This window comes from Lepisma saccharinum, chromosome 6 (assembly GCF_977018435.1).
Source record: "Lepisma saccharinum chromosome 6, izLepSacc3.1, whole genome shotgun sequence".
In the NCBI taxonomy this organism is placed as follows: Eukaryota; Metazoa; Arthropoda; class Insecta; order Zygentoma; family Lepismatidae; genus Lepisma; species Lepisma saccharinum.
This window is the reverse complement of record NC_139234.1, coordinates 73,843,235-73,869,462: the sequence shown is the minus strand read 5'-3', so window position 1 is coordinate 73,869,462 and position 26,228 is coordinate 73,843,235.

Sequence of the window (26,228 nt, the reverse complement as noted above, 5' to 3'; positions counted from 1 at the left end):
TCTTGTTTTTCTTCGTTTGAGTGGTCTGTTTACGGCATCAAGTTTCAAGGAAGGCCTTAAGAGCCATCTTGGAGGACAATTTTTATCTTCAAACTGCGCAGGTACTTCACCCATGGACGTCACAGTATTTTTTGCAGGTGGGGACAAGCAAGGTATCTTTTCCAAGGGCGGCAAAGGAGGCATATTTTCCCCATAATAGTGACCCCCCAAAACAAAACACTGCTTCAGTCTGAATTACCATGTTCCTGCAACGACTTTATAATTATTAACATAAATTACTGAGAATATAATGATTTTATGTGTGAAATATATGCTTTCCTTAACCCTCTTCCGGATGTCCATGACTTCACCCCTTCATCTTTTGTTCTAAGATACAAGGTCTGTCCCAAAAGTAATGAAACAAATTCAGGAAAAATCGTCTTATTGAAACTAGGTTCAAATACACTTCATATTCTTCAAAGTAGGATCCTTGAGCGTCAATGCAGCAGTTCCAGCGTTTCTGTCACTCTTTGTAGCAGCGCAAGAAGTATTGGCCTGAGATGCCTTGAACGACACTCGTCACGGCTACTTGGACGTTTTCAATCTTCACAAAACGGTGACTTTTCAAGCCGAATTTGAGTCTCGGGAACAAAAAGAAGTCGGTTGGGGCGAGGTCCAGGATGTACGGTGGGTGGGGAAGCGTTGTCACATTTTTCTTGGCCAGAAATTCCCTCACTTGCAGCGATGACTGAGACGGCGCGTTGTCGTGGTGGAGAAACCAGGCGTCTGCAATCTCAGGGCGGACGCGCGAGACTCTTTTTCTCAAGCGATTTAGCACCTGCCTGTAAAATTCACTAGTCCAACCTTATCCGAGATTAACCTCACACTCAAACGTCGGTCAGAGTCCAAAACAGGCTTCACTTGAGTCACGTGATCGGCAGTTCTGGACGTTGATGGGCGCCCTTAGCGTTGTTCATTCTCCTCGTCTTCTCTTCTTTGTTCGAACGCCTTGTGCCACCTGCACACTTGTGTTTTCGTTAAAGTCTCGTCCCCATAGGCTTGTCTTAACATTTAAAGCATGCCAGTAGTGGATTTACCAAGTTTGACGCAAAATTTTATCGCGTGCCGCTGATCCAAACTGAGCTGCATTTTCGACCGTGGCGCAACACTAAAACAGCTTCTCACTTTGCTGTCGACCCGAACGCTGGAATAGTTCGGAAGCAACTCAGTTGCGTCCGACTGTATACCTGACATCCGCCACCAACCGCGCTGCTCAATGGATCCATCCCTTGACCCTTCTGACTGACCCGCCAAAAATTGTCTGATTACTTTTGGGACAGACCTTGTTCTTTTTATTGTTACATTTATAAACATCTACATTTAGCTTTTATTTCTTGAAACAACATATTGATGAATATTAATTTAATTTACGTTCTGTGTGAAAAAGTGGAACAAACAATTTCATAAAATTTTTACAGATGTCTCTCTTTTATGTTTATATTTATATCATCTGCATTTTTGTATAATGTTCCACAAAACCTTTCTAGATATAGTACAGTATTTACTGACAAAAATTTACTATATTCCTGTAGGGATTTATTCAGATATTTTCACCAGATTTTCTCTCAATCTATATTATCCATTCTATCATACATCTATATTACTTTCCCTTTTGCTTATTTTAGTTATATGTATTCTAATTGTAGCTTTTACCATCATTGTACTTTGTATTTCGCATCTTTTCCCCTACAAAAGTATTATACGTTTGATTATAGACATTCATTGTAAATAGCATTTGTTCATGTACTGAACAAATTAATTGATAATTTTTAACCCTAGACCACTAACCCGTCATAATTTTTACTAGCTCAATTGTTACAACTTGCTGTTTTGCATGAAGCATGTTTTCCTGCACGTCTCCCTTCCGTGTACCTTCCTAACATCCTTAGGCCCGATTTCGACGAAAGCATTTTCTTAGCATTTATGCCATGATCAAAAAGTTACCGTGTAAAATGAAAATTTTTAAGGCATTTCAGATTCCATGGCATTTTTCATGGCATTTTCCAAGGGTAGAGTCGGTCCTATTTCCGTAGCATAACCAATCAGAAGCGACCTCTAGGTCACGAGTGCAGTTGTAATGGCGGCCGCGTGAGATGTAAACGATGTATCACTTCAAATTTTTAAAATCCGATAACTAATCAACCGAGAGGAATAACGTTTCGTGTAAAACGTTATTAGGCACAAATCAATGGCGCTGCTTAAATACATACTTTGTAACGTACATAGTACACGTATGGAAGAATATTTTAGTTGTTTGAATTGTGAACACCGTGCACTCACCATACATGGTGTAACGCGACTTACCATTCGTGCTGTGTATATTGTAATTGCAAAACCTAACCGAAATGTTACATTAAATATTAAATGCTTCCGTGTAAAGTACTATCTGCTATAAGATTTTTGGAAGTAGCAGGGTTGCCAACTTGCAAAAAACTTGCTAGCAAGAATGTTAAATGTTTTCGTTTAAAGTGGGCCTTAGAAAGTGTCCATGCCGAGATACCATCCCGATGGATCGCAATTGTCGCGCGCTGGGGGCGGAGGGGCGTCGTAAATTTTCCGAGGGGTTATAGCTCTTTTCAGTTCTTACGGCGGGCGCTCTAGAAGCTGGCAGGGGAAGTGGGGAGCGGGGAAGCGACCAATCCAGCACGATAAGAAACGTAGCAGCCAGTAGACGAGTTTCATGTAGTACTTTTTCCGGCCGTGTCGTGTGTCTCGGCGCCACTGCTGTTGTCTGGTTGGTCTGTTGCTTAATCCCCGCTCCCCACTTCCCTTGCCAGCTTCTAGAGCGCCCGCCGTAAGAACTGAAAAGAGCTATAGTAACTACGTATATTCCACCCGTGCTATCTATGAGATTTTGTTAGTGCTGTGAGTCCACACGCCAGAGTAAATAGACAAAAATAACATTAAATAAACGAAATCAGTGAATCAATTAATCATGGTCTGGGAGGTCCGAGTGTCGATAAAATAAAAATAAAGACTTAAAAAAACAATTAGAGTTGGACGCAATTTCTTTTAATTGTAATTTCAATTTATAATCTAATTGATAATGAAGAAAATATTTTACATTTCGTAAATTCGTATCAAGCCCTAAGATTATATGTTTATTTTATTAAGTGTCTCTGAATGCTTCACGTTGACTAGGGCATTCACTTGTTTTTCTCAGTTGTCTCAGCCTCTGAGACATGTATACAATGCACAGTGTTGCGCTATGCAAACCTCCTGAGCATTCAGGAAAACAGGTAGTTCCTTCTGTTTATAGAGTCAGCGGTTTGCATAGTGGCAATTAATAACACGATTCGGCATAGAGGAAGAGCTCGATGGCCTGGTGATATAGAGGTGAGACAAGCTGAGAGGGGACTGACTTTTGGATTGGAGTTGAGAAGGGAGAAGTGGTTAGGAGAGCAGTAGGTCAGAAGTGAGACGACGCACTGGTTGACAAATTGAGAAGCCAACAGAGGACTTCGTATATTCTATTCAGCCTAATTCTTCAGATAGACAGGTAATTATCCTAACATCCAGCCACGATTCAGGTTCAACGGTTCACAAAACCCAACGAGTGACCATTGTCTTTTCTGCAGTTTCGTTCCTTAATTTAGTTGTACCTTTCGCATTGCCAAGCGTTAACTCGTCATGCCAATGACGAGTGCTCTCATCAGAGGATGAATGATGAGTAACTTACATCACTCAGCAATTAATTGCACAAACACTGGTTCAGATCCCATCATTCTTTAGAATGACACGTGGTGGAGATGCGGGGGAATTAGAGAGCGCTTTTATTATTGCAAAGAAAAAGTTTAATTTGCAAAATATCTTGTAAAAATCAACTTTCTAATGCGATATTTCTGACCCTAAATTTTGCATTTCCTACACTGTGTAAAGTAAGAACAATTGTAATAAAAATATGAAGGTTATTGAGAAACTATGGAAATTATATTTTAATATTTGTATTAGTATTTACATGCTAACAATACGAATGAGAGAAAATATGCAGTTATGAAAATCACAAACGGTTTTGTAGATTTTTACTTACTTAGTCGCGTCCTCTTCTACCTGCCGGTGTCGAGGGGTTACAGAGAGTTCTCCAGACGTTTCTGTCCATCGCCTTTTCCTGTGCCTCTTTCCATCTTATGCTTCGTTTCTCCAAAATCTCTTTGACACTCATATTCCATGTCTTTCTTGGTCTTCCTTTTGGTCTTGTTCCTTGTGGACGTGCTTCCCATATCTGCTTTGGCAGTCTCGTCTCACTCATTCTGCTCAAATGGCCGAACCATCTGAGTTGATTACGTTCAACTGTTTCTTGTAGTGGCTGAGCATTTAAAGATTGCCGGATGGTTTGATTCCTTATCCGATCTTTCCTGGTTTTCCCACTTATTCTTCGAAGGTACCTCATTTCCATTATTTGTACACTTTGCAGGTGTTTTCCAGTCATTGTCCAATTTTCACTGTTATATGTAAGTGTTGGTATATAAATTGTTTTATATACAGTGAATTTTGTTTGGGTAGATATTTCTTTTTTGCCTATAAATCCTCGGTTTATCATTTGATATAGTTTTCCTGTCTTCATGATTATATCTCTTATATCTTCCTCTTCTTTTCCTTGACTGTTTATAATTACTCCAAGATACTTGAAATTTGTCACTTGTTCTAAAGATTAGTTATTCAGTTTTATCGTATGGTTTGTCTTTTCTCTGCTAATTATCATTGTTTTAGTTTTCTCTGTATTTATTTCCATGTTCTTTTTCTTTAATTCTTCATTAAGAATATTTAGGTTATATTGTAAACTAGCCTGTGTATTAGCTATTAGTATAATATCATCAGCGTATATAAGCTCTGTTAGTTTAATTGATTTCATATTCCAGTATCCTACATGAAATTGTTTCATTTTTATATGGCATTCCTTTATTATTTCATCTAATAAGATTATGAATAGATATGGTGATAGTATATCTCCCTGTTTAACTCCTGTTGTTATTTCAAATTCCTCTGACTGGTGGTTTCTCGTCCTCACGTAGCATCTGCATCCTTTGTACCAACTTTGGATTGCTTTTATTAGGTTTTTATACACTCCTTTCTTCTCTAAGGATTTCCATATCTCATTCCAAGGAACTCTGTCAAAAGCCTTTTGTAGATCTACAAAACATACATGTGCCTTTTTATTATATTCTATTGTCTTGTCTGTTATTTGTTTGAGGGTGAAAATATGGTCTTGTACACTTCTTGCTGGTCTAAAGCCTGCTTGACTTTCTTCTAATTGCTCTTCGACATATTTTCTGAGTCTATTCTCCAGGATTCTTGAATATATCTTCCCTGGCACACTGAGCAATGAGATTCCCCGATGGTTTCTGCATTCTCTATTATCCCCTTTCTTGAAGATACGTACAAGAAATATAAAGTTCCGTCGTAATACGACGGATATTGAACACATTCCTCCCAGTAAAAGGGTTAATATTCTAGGGTTAATAATGTAGTTATATTGATTTCGCTACTTGGAAAACTGCAAAGGCTACAAATATGAAATTTTATGCAATAAATTCGAATTCTAATGCTAATTAACAAATTACTTTAATGTTGGAGTTACATTTCTTACGTAACCGCAGAGTGCTCCATCGATAGGTAGTAAGTACGTTGGTATACCCGTTGTGCATCATAGATTTTTAAAGAATTGCTCATGGGGATAATGGTCTATGAATTTGATCCAGGTTCTTTAGGACGTAAGTTACATAATTTTTTTTTTTTTTTTTGCATATTTGCTGTTATTTGTGACAAACCAACTTTTAAGCTAATTCTAAAAATTATAGAAATTGTTTGAAACTTTATAATTCAATTAAGATTTAAGGTAGCTCTATGAAAGAAAAACCACAATTTATCAAATTTTCTGCTCTTTCGTTTTGGTTATGTTCACTATTTGTGTACAATGCATCGTTTTCGAGATATTGCATTTTTAATATTTTCTAGGTGAATTTTTGGCGCCATTATTTCAAGATGGCAGCGAACATACAGGTCAGAGAGTGGTAAACTATTCAAAATCGGATTCCTCTCACGTTTCGCTATAGAGTCAGTTGGTTTAATTTCTGTTGCAATTGGTTCTCTATGCGACATTATTTTTACTAGACTATAGGGTGTTCCCAAAGCCATCCCAAAATGAAACTTACACCAAAGAGAGATTTCATTTAACTGTATAACATACCTTATTGAAGATGCGCTTTTTTAGGTATTCAAAGTCAAAGTTCACATCATGTGACGTTAAAATGAAAATTCCAATATTTTCCTATATGACTATTTTTTTTTTTTTTTTTGCGAAACCCATACTCCATTAGCTTCAAAACAAGCCCAAGATGATAGTTATACCACAATTAGAAGAAATGTTATGAATTATTTTGGTGGGGAAGGGGATCTTATAAGCATAAATATGTAATTTTTATGAAGTTGGCAACCCTGCTATTCGAACACCGTGTATCACTGAGGGCTAACATTTTATGTCCTCTACGATCCTACCCAATTTCATGAAAAATCTGAGATGGTCGGATTTAGGAGCTGTAATGGTTGGCCTATATTGTAGCACCACGTACAGGTCGAGGGTTGTCCAAGTACTCGAGAGGCTGGGTGAACTCCAGAGCTGTTTACACAGGGAAACATTTCTACATGGGTCCTCAACGCAGTAACTGGCTTTCTACCGAATAGATCACCTTGGCTCTGTTTGGCAAAAAAGCCAAACAGCTTTTTCCTTTGCGTGACCCAGTGGTCAGCTCAAGTCCCATCGCTGTTGTTAACTGAATTTTCTAGGCGGGAGTGCACTGCATTTTATTTTTAAATAGCTCCCAAATTATCCTCACGAAAGTGGGTCAACAGTGAATTGATCGCAAGGCTACTGGTACCACAAACCAGTACGCTCTAGGAATGGACGATATCGGAAATTATATATCACGATATGTCGTCAAGAAAATATCGTATCAAACGATGCGATACGATATTTTTCCGTATCGTGATATCGGCGATTTATCGTCTCCACGATATATATCGCCAAAATATCGTGACGATATATCGTCTAGTTGATATCGCCTGGCCGATATTTTTTTCAATATTGCGATATATCGTCTGGACGACATATCCAACACTAACGGTAATCTTCCAGCTGCAATGAAGTAATAAATATACATCGTATTTTAGGTTTTTAACCTATTTTTTACTTTGCAGGTAAATAAGAAATAACAAGGTATGCCAACGTTTCATTCAAAAACTCAACAATTTACGACGTTTTATAGAGCCTAAAATAACCTATTTTGCTTGTTAGAACCTATTTTAGGTTTATGCGCCTAAATCAAACCCTTTTTTAAAGTTTTTATATACTTTTAAGGTTTGTAAGGATTTTTGTATCACACAGAGGTATTATCTTTCTTTGGTACCGAAAAAGGTCAATGATTAATGTGTTTGAAACACACTTTCTGTAGATTTATCTTCCTCCAAGTCTATGATATTTTTCAAGGCTCTAAACAAAGCAAAATGTCTGGCGCCACTGTTATCTGAACGGTCCAAAGTGCAAATTTCTTATCCGTGTGGTCGTGCTCACCTTCGATCAGTTCTCTGCCTTGTGGCATTCATGCCTTGCAAAGGAACGCTCTGTATAATTGTTGCTAATTCCATGTTTTCACATTAATATTGCATCAGTTGTAATAGTCTGTGATAACCAGAACACACTAGTTGAGTGGATTCAAAGTAAATCTCAAGGGGCATTCCACCATAAGTGGTCCTACTCCATGTTAATAACAAAATGAATTGTTTTTAATTGCATTAGTGTTTAGATGTTTGTGAATGCATATAATTTACACATTTCACAAATCAAAGTTACTAGCATCGACTGCCTATATGCTTCATAGACAAATAAAGTCAAAATTTACTACATTTTTTAAGTGTCACACACGTAACGCACTTTTGTTAATTCATTTAATTCATTCAGATTATGCCATCGTACTCGTTTTTTTAAAATTTGTTAGCAGACACCACAAAATATTTCATAATTCTATGAAATCATTTCATTGTGAATGTTTTAATCCAATCTCCAGTCTAGAACCTTAAATTTTATGTGTAACGTAACGCTGGAATGCCCCTCAAGTAGTAATCGTGAATTCTGTCAAGAGAGAAGAAAATAAAACTACGGAAGGACATAAAGGAAGCAATCGATAATTCTAATTTTCTGCTAATTGAACCCCGGTTTTCGTTTGACCTAAATGTCCCAGTCGTTCTCTGAAACGAAGAAACTCGAAGCGACTCTATGCCTCCCCCAGTATGACCTCATGACCCGCAAGAATCTTTAACCCAGTTTTCAGCCATCATACAATTCTATATTTACATTTCCTTTGCTTCAGGTTTCTTTTACCAGAACTGAACTGAGCCACGGTCGTAGTACGACTTGTCAATTTCAGGAAGTAAACTATCCCCGTCCCCTCTACAAAAAGTAAACGACGCCAATATTTGCAGAAGGAAATTGGAAGGTAAATGCTTTAGAAATGAATAGAGTTTCTTTACTGGCCTTCTCAAATGTCAATAGTTCAATAAATCTACCATTTTGTTCGTGTAACTACAATGGATGCGTATTTTGTACGATACAATATGAGAAATGTTATTCCAAGATAATTTCATAACAAGGTGGGCTGATAACTGCTACTGTGCTTGTATTCGCAGAACGGTTCTCCACACAAATATTGTACTAATAAGAGGTCAAAGCTATATTTAAATTTAAATAATGTACTTGAGACAGGAAATCACTTAATTTACAAAGTAATTATTAAAATGTGCACAAAATCTAATAAATAGTTTTAAATACTGACTTAAAGTACCAAATATTTATTTAGACAGGCACTAAATTTATAAAATGTTTATTAAATAGGCAGTAAATCGATTAAATAGTCATTTAAATAAGCAAGAAATCTAAGAGTTGTTAAAATTATATATTAGAAAGTTTAAAGCTGTTATATCACTTTTTTGAATACTTAATCAGATTTCGCCGAATGGCTAGCAGAGCGTGTTACGATGCCAGTGGTCCCGGGTTCGAATAAAGGCCTGGGCATGAGTGTTATTTCTTAGTGTCTCTTCATCAATTTCATTATATCAACACTCATCGTTGCCAAAAGTGGAAGAAAAGCGAAGTAAAAGAAACGAAATGAATCAATCAATTATTCAGTTTTCGTTTGTACGGTTACAACAATTTTCTCCTATTTCTCTTTTAGATATATTTTATACAGCCTGTTGAAAATGTTTTCTCTAATCATAACGCTCAAATATGTATGTAAAGACTCAAATGAATACGATCCTTAATGAAAATTACAAATCAGACAAACAGTATCTGCTAAAGACAAAAATATCGGAACAAATGGTGACGAGGTTGCACACCTGCTGGGAAAACGAAATTAACTTATCACTTACTTTGCACGAGAGCTGGTGCTTTTTACAAGCTATGTTTGTAGTTATTATTTTGTAGGTGAGTTGGACCTTTATGGACATTTTTGTTAAAAATAGAGCGGTCAGAAGTTTACATGACAATTGCTCCATCTGTTGACAAGAAGATGAGATTATTTCGATTTAGTGTTTTTTGCATCAATCAAAGCTATTTTTACGGTTTAAACTTTAGTACTGGAAAGTTTGAACCCTCAAATCTAACCTTCGGCACGCCCCTGACCAGGCAGCATATTGGAAGCGAGCGTAGGTAACATAGCCATAACTTAGATTTAACCAGCACGTTAACAATCTCTTATTATAACTAGACCTCGGATTTTTAGGTTCTAAAAAGTGTGCTTTTAGGTTCCTAATTAGGCTCTTAAAATCCTAAAATAGGTTCTAAAAATCCTAAAATAGGTTCTAAAAATCCTAAATTAGGCTCTTAAAATCCTAAAATAGGTTCTAAAAATCCTAAAATAGGTTCTAAAAATCCTAAAATAGGTTCTAAAAATCCTAAAATATACTCTTAAAATCCTAAAATACGTTATACAAATCCTAAAATAGGTTATAAAAATCCTAAAATAGGTTCTAAAAATCCTAAATTAGGCTCTTAAAATCCTAAAATAGGCTCTAAAAATCCTAAAATAGGTTCTAAAAATCCTAAAATAGGTTCTAAAAATCCTAAATTAGGCTGTTAAAATCCTAAAATATGTTCTAAAAATCCTAAAATAGGCTCTTAAAATCGTAAAATACGTTATAAAAATCCTAAAATAGGTTATAAAAATCCTAAAATAGGTTCTAAAAATCCTAAATTAGGCTCTTAAAATCCTAAAATAGGTTCTAAAAATCCTAAAATAGGTTCTAAAAATCCTAAAATATACTCTTAAAATCCTAAAATACGTTATACAAATCCTAAAATAGGTTATAAAAATCCTAAAATAGGTTCTAAAAATCCTAAATTAGGCTCTTAAAATCCTAAAATAGGCTCTAAAAATCCTAAAATAGGTTCTAAAAATCCTAAATTAAGTTCTAAAAATCCTAAATTAGGCTGTTAAAATCCTAAAATATGTTCTAAAAATCCTAAAATAGGCTCTTAAAATCGTAAAATATGTTATAAAAATCCTAAAATAGGTTATAAAAATCCTAAAATAGGTTCTAAAAATCCTAAATTAGGCTCTTAAAATCCTAAAATAGGTTCTAAAAATCCTAAAATAGGCTCTTAAAATTATAAAATAGGTTATAAAAATCCTAAAATAGGTCCTAGAAATCTTAGTTAGGCTTGAAATATTTTTGAAGTATGTTCAAAAAAACTTAAAATACAGTTCAAAATTATTGAAAAATGCTGATTCACAGGCAATGAAATTGGACACCTACGTATATCCTACGTATACACACTATTTTGCATAACATAATGTGTGTTGCCTAATCCTACGGCGATGGCAGAACTTACCATTGGAAATTTGGTATTAAAATCCACTCTTCTCCAATTTAATAAACGTTCGTGTTATCCACAGTCAAACTCCGCAATTTTGTCTGTGAGTTTCATCTTATATGCTGAAAATAATCTTTTAAGAAAAACATAGTCAGTGGTGCAAACTTCAATGCTGAAATGTTACTTTGCAAGGCTTGAATGCCACAAAGCACCGAAGTGACGAGAATGTGAGCAAGACTACACAGATCAGACCACTTTGGATTGTACAGGCAACAGTGGCACCAGACATTTTGCTTTGTTTAGAGCTTTGAACAATCACCATGGACTTGGAGGAAGGGAAATCGACAGAGTACGTTTCAAACACGTTCGTCATTGAATCTTTTCGTGACCAAACAAACCAAATACATCTGGGTGACATAAAATTCCTGTAAAACCTTTAAAAATTTATAAAAACCTTAAAAAAGGCTTGATTTAGGCTCATAAACCTAAAATAGGTTCTAACAAGCAAAATAGGCTCTTTTAGGCGCTATAAAACTTCATCAATTGTTGCGTTTTTTAACGAATCGCTGACATAACTTACTATTTCTTATATACCTGTAAAGAATAAAATAGGTTAAAAACCTAAAATGCGAGGTCTAATTATAGCCTCGGTTTTAATAACCGGGGAGAACTTGACAAAATCTCTTCCATCTCGAAGCAAGTTGAAAATATGAGACCTCAATGAAAACTTCATGATAAAAGAAGCAATTTTTAAAAACTTCCAAATAAGAATCTCATTCAGAGGTAATCGTGTTTAATGTTCACTTCTTTTGAAAACTCACAAGGAGCATCGTCCAAGTAGCGAACTTCGTCAAAAGAGCTCTAATAGGGGGGTGGGGTGGGGGGTGGGGGGATAAATAAGTTTCAAAGATATAGAGCCTAGCAGAATTTAACCCGTTGAGGCGGGACGTTTTGTGGATACTCGAAGCATGTTATTTGCTCTTGTGCTAAGAGGGAGAGGGATGAGGTGCAGCTTCTGCTCAAAGAGATCCATCAAAGATATAATTAAGGTATATCAGGTTGAGACTCTGCCTAGAGGCAACTGCTTTTCAATTTCCTATGCGTTTCCTTCGTCGTAAATATACTAGGATGTCTCATTCTTTGCTCGAGTGGAAAACAATACTGAATGGAAGAAGGCCATCCTTAGTACCTGAATTATATGTATTATGTGTCTTTCTGATTTTACAGCGCTTTTTGACACTTTTTGGTAGCCTCAGTGGCAGAGTGGTTAGCGTAACGCACTGCGAAGGCACAAGTCCCTGGTTGGTTTTCTGTCTTTGTGTTCGTTACATCATCAATTTGATCAGTTTCTCATTCCTACTCAATGCCGCGATTACCTTAAGAGATGGAAAAGCGGCAAACTAAAATGGGTATTTTAGGTTACTCGCAACAATGAGAGTGAATGATCAATATGTGTAAGAGAGTGATTGAGCCATGTCCAGGCGGGAAACCTTCAGCGGCAATATTGTGAGTTGACATCTGAATATGCTCGACCACCTAATCGGCTAAAAAAATATGCTAGAAGTTACTACACATTGAGTTGCATAGCTGCTTGATTTCATAATTTCCTTTTGAATCATTTGAATGACTCATTAATTCTTTAAATTTTCGGTTTAGAATTGAAGACTAAAATTGGTGAACGCTGTAAGTGCCACAATAATTAAAACACCGTTTTCCACGTTAAACTGTGAAATGTGCCATGCTTGATAATGTGGTAAACGTGAAATGTGGCTGGTAGCCCTCTAAGTAGTTGAAAGGGCGTGTAAAGAGGACACCAGTGTGCACGTTGTTACGGGCTGATGTGCGGAACGATGCGATTTCCCAACACTTTCGCTTTTGGCACTTACAACGTTTATCACTTTTAGTCCTCAATTACCTTTTGATCTTTCGTGTTGCTTCGAAACCCAAGTATTAATTCCAATCTCCCATAAAAGTAAGGTCATTTTCAGACTACCATCTGCCAATATTTTTCTGATTGGGATAACACTAAGTTTAATCTTCGCCAATTAAAGAAAATGTCATAATTAACATGAATACTAATTTCTTTCAATTAGAGTGTTGCAATGAGCGCTTTTCTCTCTAGCGGCAAATAGTTCGCACGGGCAACGCTAGATGGCATGCAGAATTGATAGTTCTTCCGCTCGAGCTAAAAACGACCGAACGAGCGAAATACACTCGAACTCTCGAACCCTATTAGTAGACGAATTTTCGTAATTTGTCTATCGTAGTGGGCCCTCAAATATGGATCGTGACGTAAAAGACGAAGTGAAATTGAAAAATAATGAACATAGTTATCATCTCCATGTTAAAATACAGTTTTTTATGTATTACCGAGATATGTGAAAATGAAATAGAAGATTATGGGCTGAAACTACCTAGACTAACATTTTATGTTTCTACGATTACTGTCACATTGAAATGATGTTCGATTGAATGTTATAACTGCCTTTTATTATTTCACAGAAAATGAATATCCTTTTCGGTAAGTGAACAATGATATACACGTACTTCTGGCACTGTGATACGATATTTGTAATTGCTTAGGCAGGTCTGTCAGCATGTGCACCCATTTTATGTTTCGGTCTGTAGATATTGCATACTTTTATTCATATATGCTGTACCCGGGTATTTATATATATCCCAATCTCCTATTAGACAGCAAAATAATTAATTCTAACTATAGTGTAAAATGAACTTGGAGTTGAACGGCATTGGGAGTGTCACTATTCATCTTAGCGACCCCGAAAAGTAAATTTCGCACACTAATATCGGTCGTTATCGATTATTTTTACATGTCATAAACGTTTGTTTCCATCATTTTTCAATTTTATATTAGTTTTTTTCATTTTCTGTTTCCCTATCTCGTTTTCTCTATATCTATCTCACTTCTTCTCCCTCTCTCTCTCTCTTTCTCACCATACCCCTGTGTGTGTGTGTCTTCCTCTCTCTTTCTCTCCCTTTTGTCCCTGTGTTTTCTCTCTCTCTCTCCCTCTTTCTCTCTCTCATCCTCTCTATCCATGTTTCTCTCTCTTTTCTCTACTATCTTCCTCTCTCCCTCTCTCTCTCTTTTTCTCCCTTCATCCTATCCCTTCTTCTCTCTCCCTTCCTCCCTCTCTCTAACCTCTCTCTCTCTCTCTCGCTGTCCTTCCTCTCCTTTCTGCCTAGGTGTCTCAAGGGTGTCTTGGAGTTGAACGGTATTGGAGTGTCACTATTCATCTTAGCAACCCCGAAAACTATGGATTCGACACTAATACCGGTCGTTTTCGATTATTTTTACATGTCACACCATCCCACCCCCACACCTGGGGGTGCCAGGACTGTCTCGGAGTTGAGCGGCATTGGGAGTGTCCCTATTCATCTTGGTGACCCAGAAAACTGGATTACAGTCTAATATCGGTATATTTTACATGTCACGTTTTCGCACCCCCACACCTAGGGGTGTTGGGTTGAACAACATTGGAAATGTCACTATTCATCTTAGCGACCCCGAAAGCTATGGATTCCACACCAATATCGGTAGTTTTCGATTATTTTTATGTCACTCCTTCCCACCCCCACCCCTAGGGGTGTCTATGAGTTGAATGGCATTGGAAGTATTACTCTTCATCTTAACGACCCCGAAAACTATGGATTCCACACTAATGTCGGTCGTTTTACATGTCATCCCCTTCCCACCCTCACCCCTAGGAGTACCAGGGATGTTTTGGAGTTGAACGGCATTGGGAGAGTCACTATTCATCTATGCGATCCGGAACGCTATGGATTCCACACTAATATCGATAGTTTTCGATTATTTTTACATGTCAGCCCCTTCCCACCTCCACCCCTAGGGGTGTCTTGGAGTTGAATGGCATTGGAAGTGTCACTATTCATCTTAGCGACCCTGAAAACTATGGATTCCATACTAATGTCGGTCGTTTAACATGTCACCCCTTCCCACCCCCACCCCTAGGAGTGTCAGGGGTGTCTTACCCCCATAGTATTTCATTCCAGATTGTAAGGCATATGTGTGCAAAGTTTGGTCTTCGTGAATGTCACCAATTAGCTTAGCGACTCCAAAAACTATGGATTCGACACTAATCTTAGTCATTTTTGACATTGTAATTTTCACTCCCTCTCACCCCTCATCCCGATAGGTGATGAACTTGAAGTGGAACGGCATTGGGAGTGTCGCTATTCATCTTAGCGACCCCGAAAACTATGGATTCCACACTAATATCGGTCGTTTTCGATTATTTTTACATGTCACCCCCTCCCACCCCCACCCCTAGGGGTATCAGGGGTGTTTTGCCACCACAGTATGTCTTTCCAGATTGTAAGTCATATGTGTACCAAGTTTGGTTGAAATCGCTCCAGGCGTTCGAGAGTAATGCTGGAACAAACATACACACATACACACATACACACGTACATCCATTTTTATATATTAGATAGATTGTAATTGCATAGAGTGCTTTCCTTCCATATATGTGCTTTAGGCTGACAGTGCTGCTTATTAGGCTCTGAAATACGGGACGATGCCAATCATTCCACTACGAGTGCGGTACGTTCGAGCATAGCACGCTCGATCGTGAGAGATTCGAACTAGTTTGAGCGAGCGAAAGTGGTCCATTGCAGTACTCTACTTTCAATCAATTCTAAATAAAGAATGAAAGACAACAATATTAGATTTGAAATAATCATTCATCAAAGAATAAATTAAACAATCACACAAATATCGATTGAGTTAGGTGAATGATCCATAGATCTACGGAAATTATACAGAATTATACAGAAATTATACAGCTTCATTCACTGCAACCAATTATAGAGACTTGTATTCAATTAAATAATTAAACAAAGCTACATTTACATCAATTTGTGTGAACAATCGATAATCGTCAAAATTAGATGCAATTCTTCCATTCAATTAACTTATATGAATCATATAATAAGAATGGATCTCTCTATCTCTCTTTCCAGTTTACTACGACACACAAAAACGCAGCCTCTAATAATATTTTATGTGGCTAACATACCTACTGACCCACTTTGCGCACAGAAAGAAACGTAAGCCCTGACTGACCCATTTCTTAAACCCTTGCACATCACAGCACATAAATCAGTACTAATCATGATAAAGACAACAGATGTTTCTGGGGTCGTTAGCCTACAAGTTTTCAGAATTTTCGCACGCTCGCAGAGTGTTTCGGGACAAACCAATGCCCTCAGCACAACAGTAAATCTTCAATTTAGAATCCCAGTCACGAAAAGTTGTGACATTTGCTGTTCTGCCTGTAAAATGAATGTTTTCAGCTGGAGACCAGAGACATCTCTCGGACAAATTGTTAGTTCTTCAACGTTGACACGGGGGGGAAATGAACGACACGCAAATTTGACGTTTATAAAATTCAGGGCACGCAAGTATTTCTTAACCCAAGAGCAGAGGATAATTTATTTGATTTAGAAAATCGTTGCTTAACTTTCTCTTGCCACATTCCACTTGTATATTTTTTTATGCGGATCCCCACGACAACTCATAACAACGGGTGTTGTATATTTAAAGTTGTTGAACAAGTGTATTTTGTGGCAACTATACAATGCAATTTATAACAATATTAACATATTTTCTTGTAATAACAATAAAGAGTAAATGATTGCCTTTATTTTAATGAGAATGCTAGTGCTGCATTCTGAGTACCAAACCGTTTCTATGTACGTTCTTTTATAAAAACGATAGTAGGAAAACTACAGGGTGTCCCAAAAAATTACTGAAAATATTAAATAGTATTTCGTCTATCTTTTTTGGGGTCACCCTGTATTTTTCAAACAAAAATGTCGTTAAGAGAGCTATCGATATCTTAAGAACCCTGTTCTATAATTCTGGAAGGCCCTTTTTTAAAGCGATTCCAGAAATTAAAAAGGGAAGTTACTTGTATCGTCTGCATTTGTGGATTTCACAATAGTGGATTTTATAGATTTTATATTAAGAAGTTTTGTATTATAAACAATTTCTAATATTAACGAGAAACGATGAAAAATATTGCCACTTTTTCCTTATAGCGAGCCATGGAACATGTTTATTTTTAAATCGCCTCATTGAATAATTTACAATGTATTTTCCTAGAAACCAACGCCAGAAGTATGAAAGTTCGTAACCTTTCAAGTTTTAGTGGATCTCTTTTCAGTGCATGGTAGGCACTTAACAGTAATGTGAAAGTAAAGATGATGTGATTTTTTTGTGTAGTATCCAAATTATTTAAACTGCTGGTCATTGCTCATATTTACACTTAGTCTTCTGAAAAATTTTGTGAATATGGTATTTTCAAATGGTCATAACACAAGTTTTCTTTGAAAATTTGGAGACGGCTTTTCTTAACGAACTCCCAGACTCGGATGTGGGGGAGGGTACAGCCCTTTGATCTGCAGCTTTGATGCAGCCGCCTCAATGTGAAGGAGTGGTTGCTTTGAAATGGACCACAACATTTCAAAAGTGGCATATTTGAAATGTGGCAAAAGTTACAACAAATCATCTGTCATAACTTGGGATAAAGGTTATAACTGCAATTGTTGTGAGCTGCTGTTTGGTCCGGGTAACCATATAAATAATTCTAGGTCTGGAACTCCCCCCTTGGCCCCTCCCAATAAAATACGACGGAGTATGGATGACATGTAAGAGAAATGGATGAGGTGCGATAGAGACCGTAACATGTGGGTGAATTTCGTAATGAAAATATCCTCGTATGTGGGAATATATTTTCTATTTAGCATTCAGTGTATATTTTGCTGCGTTCGGTGTTCTTTTTTCTACAGAAAAGGTTGTCCAAAGGAGCACGTGTCTAAGTTCCACCTGCTATACTTGCTGTGGACACAATCTCTCATTGGGTACAATATTACTTTTTAAACCTCCTACTCTGTAAAGCCTGGTCACTGTCTTGGAAAAAATTGAATTGATGTTTTAAGTACATTTTATGCACATATAGGCTAATCGGGACTGGACCCACAGTTTAAAGTGGGATCCGAACCCGGGACCCCTTGATTGGTGACATGTCCTTCCTGGACGTATGAACAGACTGCTGAAGTATACCATCCCTCCTGATAGATATGAATCTTGTTGCGGGGGAATAGAAGTTACGAGATTAATGGAAGTTCATGTGATAATTTTTGTGCTGCTGTTACTATGATTTTTAGTGCATTTCGTTATGATGTAAAATGTTGTTCTTAATTGCATAATCAAGATAAATATATTCTGAACCTAGATGTTAACACGTAAGTCCTGAGTTTGTTAATTTACTGCAAATCTTAATGTTTTCCCCGTGCCCTGGGAGGTATCACGTGTATACCGATATACAGTCTCATGTTAGTCAATCTCAATTTGTATTGAGATAAATCTATTCTTATGGTTATTAATATTCTACAGTTGAACCTGGCACGACCGTGTCAATAATTTGGCGCACAGAACGTGGGGCCACGAACACATTGTGCATTAGTTACGTTAATCTTTGGTAACGTGTTTTAGATTTGCAGTTGACTCAGAACTTTTGATGCGCAACAATGGAAAAGAAAATATTAAGAAGTGGAAGCAAAGCTTCATGTGTTGATGAAAGCACAGTTCATGTGTTTTGCTGTGAGACTACATCAAGGCTTGATGATACGTTTGTTTGCACTGAGTGTCAAAATACTTTTCATTTGAATTGTGCAAAGCTAAAGTCACCAAAGGAAAGTAATTCTCCTGGTGAATTAACATGTCTCGCATGCAAAGAAAAACTTTCAGTTCCTGTTGTTCCTGTTACTGCTGATTTGCTCACGTCATTGCAGCGAATGCTGGAGGCAAATTCCAGCAACCTGGAAACTAGAATCCAGAAAAAAATGGCAGAAAATGCTAGCAGTCTGGAAGCTAAAATGGATAAACTCCAGGAAAATATGAATATCTTGGAGCACAGTTTACAACTAAAATTGGAAGAAAGTAGTAGAACTCTTGAGTGTCGGCTAGAAGCAAGGATGGAGGAGAAACTGGCCCATAGTTGTTCACAACTCGCTGCGTCCAATTCAGAGATGGGACGAAGGATCGAACAACTGACTCTGCAAATGTCTGAGGGACAACAGAAATTGAACGAAAGCCTTGAAATTGAGATGATGAGCTTACGTCAAGCATGTCAGTCAAATTCTCAGCAGCTGGAATCTAAACTCGATGAAACAGTTGTTCTGTTGAGGGAAGAAGCTGAGCAGACCAAGGAGGAGTTCCGAAAGGAAATCAGTGAAACGCAGAGCGGTTTCAGAGAAGAAATATCCAGAGAGTTGGACAACCAGGTGACCAATATGGCATATCAGCTGAGAGAAAACCTGAATTTGCGAGTTGAAGAGACTGTGGCGGAAAAACTTAAAGGCACAGAGGGTCCTAGAGAGAATGCTGAAGAGTGGAAAAATGATATGGAATCCAAACAAGGGAAGCTTTCTTCAGACATGCGTAATCTTTGTGACGAAGTGGCTCAAATTTCAACCACTTTAAGCAAGTTGCCACTCTCCGGTGAACCAGAGTTACCGCGGGTGGACCAGCTGGGCGCGCCTTTTCGAAGGTTTCTGTCTCCTAGTCGTTCTGAGGTCTCTTCGGGGCAACGAAACCGTACACATGTAAAGAAAAGACGCCACAGAGAGATCGTTTCCAGTTCTTCAGGCAGCGAGTCGACTTTATCGGAAAAGAGAAAAGAAAGAAAATCTCGAACCAATGCTACGCGTGGTGGGATGACTCCCCGGATGGCTGACCTGAATTCCATGCGGAAATTCGACGGAAATATTATAGCCACTTCGGCTGAGATTTATCTCAAAGAATTAGATACCAACCTTGAGATCCTTCAGATCCCGCATAGATACAGGCTGGAGATTATTCCTCGTTTGCTAACGGGCATGGCTTATCATTGGTTCTACTCTCATAAGAATGATTTCCACACATATTCAGATTTCCGTAGGGCGTTTAAGAGGCGTTTTGCGTCTTCAGAGGCAAAAGAAAGGGAGTTGGCATCTGTTAGGGCCAAACGGTACAATAAAAACAATGACAATAGTTTGGAAGAATATGTTTGGTCTGTATACTCTGCTTACAGAAACCTGAGTAGCCACTACACAGAGCAGGAGGTGGTAAACCTCATAATCGGCCAATTGCCTTATAGAGTGAAGCAATTGTGTATGGCCCACGCTCCCGTAACTGTTGATTTGCTTGCAGATTTTGTTAAGAGATACGAGCAAGCGGAAGAGCAGGATGCTTGGCGAACTGCGTGGAGGAAGGAGAATCCTACTCACCAGAACAACAGAGATATTCCAGGCAACTCGGCAAACAGAAACCCGAGGGTTCGTATGGTCCAGAGGCAGAATAATTACCGTGAAAATCGCCCTGCAGGTCCATATAGAAACGGCAATCGTTATCGTCAACAAAGCCAAAATAGGCAGAGACGTGAGTATGCTGCTCCCAGATACGTACCTTGTGAGAGACCACGAAATGAGAACCGTTTATCTTCACCGGAGCACAGTGAACCTTTGAGGGAAGGTCGTAGCTCTCCACGCTTGCAAGCGGCGAGCAGTGGTTTACAAACAGATGCTGCAGTGTCGTACCCTAGTAACGAGCAGCAACAGAGCGTCGAGCTGACCAGAAATTTTTGCTGGGAGAATGGAGCAAATCTCGACCAGGTGCGGGATTTTACCCCACGCCTGGCATAGAAACGTCCCCTTCTGATGTCGGGCTGTCTCGGATAGAACTGGGGCCTGCAGAAAATATTTCCCAGTCTGTAAATAATGATCTGAAGCTGGTGTTTGTTATCAATCATGAAGAGAGTGAGTTTCTTTACAAATTGTGTCAGGCTAGTCAGTCTAAAAACTTTGGAAGAGCGCCTGAGTTCAAGGCACGTGTAGCAAATGTTGATATAACTTGTATAGTGGACACTGCAGCTGAAATATCTGTTCTGAGTCTAGACATTTGGAAGAAAATAAAGCAAAATTTGCCAGGGGCCATGTTACAAGCTACTCCAGAGGTGCGACTTATTGATTTCGCTGGAAAAAGTCGAACTCGAGTTGTGGGAAAGCGCAGAATCGTGCTGGAAATTGCTGAGATTACCATACCTTTAGAAATTTTTGTTGTGAAGGATTTGCCTTCAGACTTATTATTGGGTTATTCGTTCCTGCAGAAATATGAAGCAGAGATCAATCTGAAGCATAAAAAGTTGTATCTAATGGTGGATGGAGAGCCAATTGAGCAAACGCTAGATGATAATGATTCCGTTGATAAGCAAGTGAGCGTCCGGAGGATTGAAGCTAGCTACGATAAATGGGCTACACCGCTAGAGGATATAAGGGAGAAGATTGACTCCAGTGAATTATTGGATCAGGAACAAAGAGCCGAATTGTTCGAGATATTTATTGCACATAGTAAGGTGTTTTCAGAGAGGCCTGGCACTGCCAAGAACTTAGTCTGTGATATTCATTTGTCCAGTACTGTTCCAGTGAGTCAAAAACCGTACCCGATTCCAGTGGCAAAAAGGGCAAAACTAGAGGCTGAGCTGCAAAAATGGAAAGATTGGGAAATAATTGTGCCTTGTAACTCTCCGTACTTGAACCCGCTCATTGTTGTGGACAAAGCGGATGGTTCTGTACGTCCGTGTGTAGATTTTCGGTTGTTGAACAAGTTTGTTATTGTTCCTAGAAGTTCTGTTGAACCAATAGACGAAGCACTCCAGAAATTTAAAGGTGCCAAGTACTTCACTAGTTTTGATTTGGTATCCGGGTATCTGCAGATTCCTGTAAAGCAAGAATGCCAGTCATACACTGCATTTTCTTATAAAGGAAGACAGTGGATGTTTACAAAAATGCCTTTCGGAATAGCTAACGCAGTTTCAGTTTTTGTTTCGGCTATGCATTCTATATTTGGGCCCGAAACTGATTCATTTCTGACCCAGTATATCGACGATTTATTACTGTTCGATTGTGATTTGCACGAACATTTCCGGCACATTAATTATGTTTTGACCAGACTAGAAGAAGTTGGAATGACGGTGAAGTTGAAGAAATGTGACTTAGTTAAGTCGGAAATATTATATTTAGGCCATATTGTTTCTGGGGATTCCATCCGAACTGATCCTAAGAAGAACGACGCCATTTTAAATTTTCCTAGGCCTAGAAATAGAAAAGACGTTAGGAAATTTTTGGGACTTGCCGGTTGGAGGAGAAAGTACATTGAAAATTTTGCAGTAAAAGTGCAACCGCTTACTTATCTTTTGTCCAAAAATGTGAAGTTTCAATGGACAGAAGTAGAAAATGAAGCTTTCGAATTGACGAAACTTGATTTGGTTAGTGCACCTGCGCTATCGCAACCAGATTTTACTAAAGAATTTTGTCTACAGTCAGATGCATGTGGAAAAGGGCTTGGTTGCGTTTTGTTCCAGACAGATGGACATGATATTTTCGTTATCCAATATGCTAGCCGAAAGTTACGTAACAATGAACTTCATTTTTCTGTTCATGAACTTGAGTGCCTTGCTATATTATTTGGAATAGAACGCTTTGCAGTCTATCTTAAAGGGCGAAAATTTAAAATTTATACTGATCATAAAGGACTACAGTGGCTGCAAAATAGCAAAAATTGGAATAGTCGATTGACCCGTTGGTCTTTGAAAATCCAATCATATCAGTTCGAAATAGTGTATGTTAGTGGAAAAGAAAACATTATTCCTGATACGCTATCTAGATATCCTGTGAAAGCAGATACTGAGAGCAAACCGGAGTCTGATTGTCTGCATTACCACATAAATTTTCTGTGGGAAGAAGATGAAGATGAAGAAGTGAGTGATTGGAAAGAAGCCCAGGCTAAAGATTCTTTTTGCAGTGAAATGATTGCTAAACTTCAGCAGCCTACTGAAAACGAAGATGCAGACATGACCAGGTTACGGAAGTCCTTTAAACTTCATCATGGATTGCTGTTTAGAAGTTACAGTGGGGAGGCTCCACAGTACAAGTTGTGTGTTCCGAATTCCAGACGTCCCGAGCTGCTGAAAAAAATTCATGATGACGGCGGTCATTTTGGTGTGGGAAAGTGTTATAGGCAATTGCAATCCCGATATTATTGGAAAAAAATGAAACCTGATATTTCTAACTATATCCGTGATTGCCTGATTTGTGCAAAAGTGAAGCCTGACAAGTTAGGTATCATGAAGGAAAAGCTGCACATTAGTGGAAAGGAACCTCATGAGATGCTTTCCATTGACCTTATTGGAAAGTTACCGCCTTCTTCAGGGTACTATTATATTCTCAGCCTTATAGATGTTTTCTCCAGGTTCGTCACAGTTTATCCTGTGCGGAAGGCTAGTACCGTTGAGATAATTCGATTAATGAAGGAGAGATATTTCGCCCATTATCCAGCTGTTAAACTAATTTTGTCGGATAGAGGATCCCAGTTCACTTCCCTGTCATGGCAGAGTTTCATCGAATCCATGGGAATGAAACATGTATGTACGACGCCCTACCACCCTCAAGGAAACTTAGTAGAGAGAGCAAACCAAGAGATAACTCGTTTACTTAGGGTTTATTGCCAGCACGATCACCAGATTTGGTCCAAGCATCTTTATGAAGTTGCCTGGTTAATTAACAATTCTCTTTCTGAAGTTACAGGATATTCACCCATTGAATTGTTTTTCCACCATTCAGTTCCACCACAAGTGCTAAGAGATTTTCCATGGCCTGTGTCAGAAGACGGTGAGAAGGACTGGCAGAGTAAGGTTGTTCAAGTGCAGTTAAGGGAACGATATTCTGTGCAGAGGCGGAAACTGAAGCAGAAGTGCCATGCTTTGCAGTTGAAGGAGGATGACCTGGTGCTGCTAAGAAGTCATCGTCCAAGTTCAGCTGTTAACCGAACCATTTCCAAGTTGTTTTATTTGTGGACAGGACCGTTCATAGCTACCCAAGTGAAATTCAACACGGCAGTGTTATTGGACACAAAAACTCGTAAGGAAGTGTGCAAGGTAAATTTCGACAATCTGAAGATTTTTAATTGTTCTCCAGACATGAGGAAAATACTTTTAGAAGGTTGAATCCAAAATCTCCTAGACTGTGAGTGCTTCCACGAGTCGTCGTCGATTTTGTTTCTCAATGGAGGGGGCGATTGACATGTCCTTCCTGGACGTATGAACAGACTGCTGAAGTATACCATCCCTCCTGATAGATATGAATCTTGTTGCGGGGGAATAGAAGTTACGAGATTAATGGAAGTTCATGTGATAATTTTTGTGCTGCTGTTACTATGATTTTTAGTGCATTTCGTTATGATGTAAAATGTTGTTCTTAATTGCATAATCAAGATAAATATATTCTGAACCTAGATGTTAACACGTAAGTCCTGAGTTTGTTAATTTACTGCAAATCTTAATGTTTTCCCCGTGCCCTGGGAGGTATCACGTGTATACCGATATACAGTCTCATGTTAGTCAATCTCAATTTGTATTGAGATAAATCTATTCTTATGGTTATTAATATTCTACAGTTGAACCTGGCACGACCGTGTCATTGGAAGGCGACGACATTACCACTACGCCATCGGGGAGGCCACTGTGTTCGAAAGAAACGCCGCAATTAATTAATTGGTTGATCATGTTGCTTGTGTATGAAACACACAGTCGAAGCATGAATGCACTCCTGTTGGAAAACAGTGTATTATGTACAATTAATTGTAGTTAGTCAAGTAATTATGTCCAACAATAATACCTACATGTAAATAAATGTACTATGTATTTTTACATAACCGGGATACAGTGTTAATTGGACTTTATTCGTTATCTCGTGGTTTTATTTTTAACTATGTTACCACTATGTTTCAATAGAGCATATCTTCCCTCGTTTTCAGGCGAACGAACGAAAGAAACTGATCTCTTTCAATACGTAGTCCTAGAATAGATAAAATAGAAGTACCGGAAATTGGATGAAGTCCTATTAACATTGCATGCTAATAAGAAACGAACTGCTAACATCTAACATTGTTTAGCCTTCGACATACATGAACGTAAAACTGTGAATGCAGTGCACTAAAAAATTAGTAATGGAAAGGATCCTAAAAAGAATTCACGTGTTACACCGGGCATATGTTAAAATGTTACTTGTTCCTCTTGCACGACAACGCCCCGTCTCACAAGGCGACAATTGTCATGGCAGTTTTGACCAAATAAAGTGTAACTGTGTTTGCTACCCTCCGTATTCGTCAGACTTAGCACTTGCTGCTTACTTTTTGGTTCCAAAAACAAAATCTCACTTGAAGGTGCGTCTCTTTGACTTGATTTCGGACATGCCGTGACGAGAACAACCAAACACCATTGCTTACTTGTACAGGTACATCCAGAAGTTGCATGACTGTGCAAGTCAGTGTGAACAGTTAAAGAGGGATGTGTTCGAAGGCTAAACAATAACACTCATTTACTCAAATACCTCCTATGTCCAAAGTTTGTTCATTTGAACCTCTGTAGTTGAAATCATGAATCTCATTTACCTTTTAATACTAGTAATATAAATGTACGTAGCAGTTTTAAACGCATAACACATTATGTTACCAAATGTAAATCTCCATTAATCAGAATTGAAACAAAAACTTCTCCTAATCTCAAGACGTGGTGACTCTCAATTAACTAAATGTGCTGATATAAGCAAATTGTCATAATACACGCCTTAAAATCATAACATGTTACTATCTTCTCAGTATCGCAATAGTTACAATTTCACCTTAACAAGCTAAAAGAACGGGACTTGAAAACTGTTATTGAATTAGCACTTGCTTAAGATAAAACTGCAGCACGAATGCCTGTACTGTGGTGTCGTATCCTAAGTTATAAATGATACGAATTAGAAATTAAGAATATTAATGAAATTAAACCAATATCATATCAGAATTTCACCTCAAATATTTCTCTTTACCTAGTTACATAACTCAATAATTATATTCACTTTAAGTGTCATAAATGAAAACACTCCACATCAAAAATAAGTGATGAACAATGTATTAAAAACGAGAATTACATTCAAGCTTGTGTATCACATGCTTTTTCTTTATAATGATATCATAAATTAGATTTTTATGTTTCAGATTTCACATTTTTACATGTATTCATATTTTTTTCCACGTAAACAAGATAATATATCACTTTGTGATCACATGTAAGATCTTTCACTTTACATAGATTTGATCGAGATAACCAGTATCAATTATACAAGTTAGTCGAAGAACAAATTATCATATGTTATATCAAAGTTCAGTGGATGCGTCAAATATCAAATAAACAATTGTTCT